This window comes from Vidua chalybeata, chromosome 21 (genome assembly GCF_026979565.1).
Source record: "Vidua chalybeata isolate OUT-0048 chromosome 21, bVidCha1 merged haplotype, whole genome shotgun sequence".
Classification (NCBI taxonomy): Eukaryota; Metazoa; Chordata; class Aves; order Passeriformes; family Viduidae; genus Vidua; species Vidua chalybeata.
Window position 1 is genome coordinate 475,001 of NC_071550.1, and position 4,228 is coordinate 479,228.

General features: G+C 55.3%; 1 long non-coding RNA gene across 1 annotated transcript in view; it reads left to right on the forward strand.

Moving 5' to 3' along the window:
* Positions 1-3,493, forward strand: part of LOC128798396 (uncharacterized) — a 14,316-nt gene extending 10,823 nt beyond the window's left edge. The window contains exons 2-3 of the long non-coding RNA XR_008434413.1: positions 1,693-1,825; positions 3,291-3,493. This is a non-coding gene — a long non-coding RNA (uncharacterized LOC128798396). The remainder of the gene's footprint in view (positions 1-1,692; positions 1,826-3,290) is intronic.
* Positions 3,494-4,228: the final 735 nt, after the last annotated feature.

Consider the following 4,228-nt stretch of genomic DNA (forward strand, 5'->3'; position numbering starts at 1 on the left):
CAACCGGAAACAGCATTCTCTCTTTTGGTATCATATAATTTAGATTAACAGATATTTTGCAGATGCCACCAAACTTGACAAGATATAACTATTTTCAACAAGAAAAACTTGGTTTTTTGGCTGCTTTATGGATGCGAGGCTGTTCCCAAACAGGGATCCTGCAGCACGCTGTGCTGAGCTGTGGTAGCTCCTTCCCCATCTGCACGTTTGTGCTGATGTTTGCGACTCTGAGGCTGTCCTTGAGCAGACCCTGCTGCCATCGTGGGCAGCACCTTCCCAGGTGCCAGAGGGGTGCTGGCTGCCCGCTCTTGGGCTGCCGTGGCCGTTCAGGATGGAGCAGGCTGGGCACCGGCAGTGCCAGGCAGAGCCTGGCGCCTGCCAGAGCGACTTCAGGGTGACCCTGGGGAGAGGAGCCGCGGGAGGCGGCCGAACGGGGATGAGGGGGTGTGAAAAGAAGGGTGAAAGGGAAGTGCCACCGTCAGCACGTCCCAACCACACGAGCCTTGTCTCACGGCTTTGGCCTCTCTCTGTCCCTCTGTCTCCCTGTGCCCTACAGGCCTGTGTACATGGGCCACAAATCCCCCCTGAGGTCCCAGGTGCCCCCAGCCGAGTGTGGCCCTGCTCCCCCCGTGTCCCCAGTGCCTCCCGTGCTCCCACTGCGTCCCTGCGTTCCCCCCCAGCCCCATTTCTTGGTGCTCACCATGCCCTGAGTGTCCCTGGTGCCCCTTGTCTCTACTGTGCCTCCCTGCCCCGTGTTCCCCGTGTCCCGCCGTGTACCTCTCTGTCCCCGGTGTCCTCCCGGTGTCCCCCTCTGCCCCCCGGTGTCCCCCCGGTGTCCCCCCGGTGTCCCCCTCTGCCCCCCTCTGCCCCCCGGTGTCCCCCCCGTGTCCCCCTCTGCCCCCGTGTCCCCCTCTGTCCCCCTCTGTCCCCCTCTGCCCCCGTGTCCCCCTCTGTCCCCCTCTGCCCCCCGGTGTCCCCCCGGTGTCCCCCCGGTGTCCCCCCGTGTCTCCGCGCAGCGCGTGGCGCTCGGTGTCCACCAGGTGGCGCTGTCGGAGGCCGCCGCCCCCCGGAGCCCCGGGACGGGCCCGGCTGGGACGGCGGGAGCGGGGCCGGGACCCCGGAGCCCGGGACCCCCAGACCCCAGCCCGCAGCCCCCAGCCCGGACCCCGGAGCCCCCAGACCCCAGCCCGCAGCCCCCAGCCCGGACCCTCAGCCTGGACCCCCAGACCCCAGACCGGACCCCCAGACCCCAGACTGGACCCCCAGACCCCAGACTGGACCCCCAGACCCGACCCCGGAGCCCCCAGACCCCAGACCGGACCCCCAGACCCCAGCCCGGACCCCCAGACCCCAGCCCGGACCCGCAGACCCCAGCCCGGACCCCAGACCCCAGCCCGCAGCCCCCAGACCCCAGCCCGGAGCCCCCAGCCCGGACCCTCAGCCCGGACCCGCAGACCCCAGCCTGGAGCCCCCAGCCCGGACCCCCAGACCCCAGCCCGGACCCCCAGACCCCAGCCCGGACCCCCAGACCCCAGCCCGCAGCCCCTGAGCCCCGCTCTGCCAGAGCACCAGAGCTCTTCTGTGTTATTCACATTCTCTGGACAGAGAGACATAATTCCATCCCTCAAGAGAAGTACAGAGAGAAGAAGAGAAAACAATCTTTATTTTTGTTCTTTTGTTTTCCCTATGCAGAATGTGGGATGGAGATTGTTCACCTGCAGTGGTTGCTGGGCTGGATTCTGGTGAAGGTTGTTTGGGTTCAATGACCAGTGGGATCCAGCTGTGGCTCGGACACTCAGCAGAGAGTCACGAGTTTGTGAGTTAGGTAAGTAAAAAGTAAAGATGTAGAATAATATAGTATCTCTTTAAATAGTATATTAATGTAATATAGTATAGTTTTAATAAAGCTATCCTTCAGCCTTCTGATCTGGAGCCAGACATCAGCATTTCTTCCCCTGATCTGGGGTTCGCCACATTTTTACTATACTCTTATTTTTTTCCTTCAAGAAGCAGTTTTCCGTGGCGGGAAGAGTTTCCATTGGCATGGGAACACTGGCAGGTGTCAGCTTTGATGACACCTTTGATGGGAGAAAGATTAAATCACTTTTTTCCTTTTAATATTTAATACGGTGAAATATTCAATATAAATACAGTCACTGTTCTTGCTTTAATTACTTTTGCTTAAATTGTGTATAATATTAAATATTTCACATTATAATCTATATTATGTTGTATTTCATAATGTATTTTTATACACAAAAAATTTGATCATATCAAGAAGGAAGGTCACATGCTTCTAAATTAAAGTTTGTTTGGTTTTTTCTTGTATGGTGAATATTAAAGATTTGTTCCAATGTAGAGGAGAATGGATTTTGTGGTGCTGGTGTGTCCCACAGACCAGGAGCACGGGTGTCTGAGCATTCCAAACCGCAGGTTTCACCGTGGTTTTTAGGCTGACGTGGTTCCTGAGGCAGTGGCACATCCCCATCAATGTGCTCTGCCCCATCTTGCCTCCCCAGTTCAGCCCCGCCAGACTCAGGATGTTTTGTGGAACGGTCTCAAACATCACTTATTAATAATCACATATTATGTGAGATGCCCAGTATTGATTTAAACCCAGGGCAACTTTTGGAAGAGCAGGTTTAATTTATAGAAACTCTGATGTCTGATAGCAATAAATAATTAGGTGATCGCAAGAAAAGGGATCAGAGGGCTCTACCCTCCGACTCCAGCTGGCTGCTCATGTCCTGCTAATAAATTGGTTAATAAAAGGAGAAAGAAAGCCTGGATTCTGGGGTTATAAAAACAAATGACATTTTTATGTTTAGTGGCCAGGAAGAACTGGGAAGGCAGAGAAGTCAGGCGGGTGCACCGGGAATCACTCTGCATTCACCGTCTGAGTTTCTTAATGACATTCTCATTAAAAGTTCTCGCTGCTTTGCCCTCAGAACTGCCTGCTGAATTAAAGTGACTTGCTTGGAAGTTGTGTGCCCACAGCGTGGTTCTGTCACCAGCAGGAGGGCTGGAGCACGGGCGGGACCGGGCAGCAGAGCTGTCCCCGAGGGAAAGCAGGGCCCGGCACGAACAGAGCTCGCAGAAAATGTTCAGAAATGACAGGAACGAGTCCCCGGCAGCCTGCGGACAGCCGGGGCTGCAGCACCGGCCAGGGCTGCACCCAGCCCTGCCAGAAGTGCCTGCCTGTGTCACTGAGGGCAGCTCCACATGAGGCTCCTCACCTCCCTTCCTAATATTACCATGTGGTATTGTAAATGTTATTATTTACATTGCAGTAAGCACAGCAAACCCCAGGGGAATAGAAGACCCTTTCACCAGGCAACAAAACAGTGCAGAAGCCAGCCCTCACTGTGGAGACCTGTGAAGCCTGGGCTGGAAGAAGAGCACGGCCTGAACAGGAGGTGAGACCATTCCAGAATCGTCTATGGAACAAATTTATGTGAAAAGTCGAATTTCAAGTGAATAGAAATTACTTGCTTCAGGAGAAAATAAACATTTAATTTCAAATTTTTGTTTTATTTACATCCTTAGTACAAAATTGAAATGAAACATGAGACTGAAGTGGAAAATTTAAACATTCTGCTCTGAAAAGGTTGAGGCTGAATGCTCTGACCTTATCAGGAAAACTTGCCCCACAACCCCAGTTTTTCTTTCAAAACAAAATTTTGTCGAAGGCCATACATTCCTACAAACCATCTTGTTTCTGTCCTGCAGAGCAGCACAGGAACACCCTGAGGGTCACCCATTGCCAGTCACGTCCCCATCAGTGGTGGCTCTGTGGGCTTGGACATGGCAGAGCACCACCAGACTCCTGCAGGGAGAGCACTGGCCATCCCGCATGCTCCAGAGCAGCGCCCCAAATCCAGGACATTTTCACTCGGCCGGGCAGCAGGTTGGACCCTCCCTGCCCAGCCAGCTCCCCACTGGTGCAGGGTCTGAGCGCCCGTCCCCACTGCTGTGCCTGGCAGGGGCCCAGCGGCACCGGCGTGGCCCCGGCTCAGCCCCGGCCACGCCGGGCTCCTGTGCCACAGGCTCCCTGTGCCACAGGCTCCCTGTGCCAGAGGCTCCCTGTGCCAGAGGCTCCCTGTGCCAGGCACCCGTCAAACCTGCTCCAGCAGATGTTTGTGATGTTAATTCCCAGCAAATTTTGATGCATGCTGTTTACTCCCAGTCTGACGGGCAGAGCCATGCCCATCCCTGCTGGCGCCCTCCT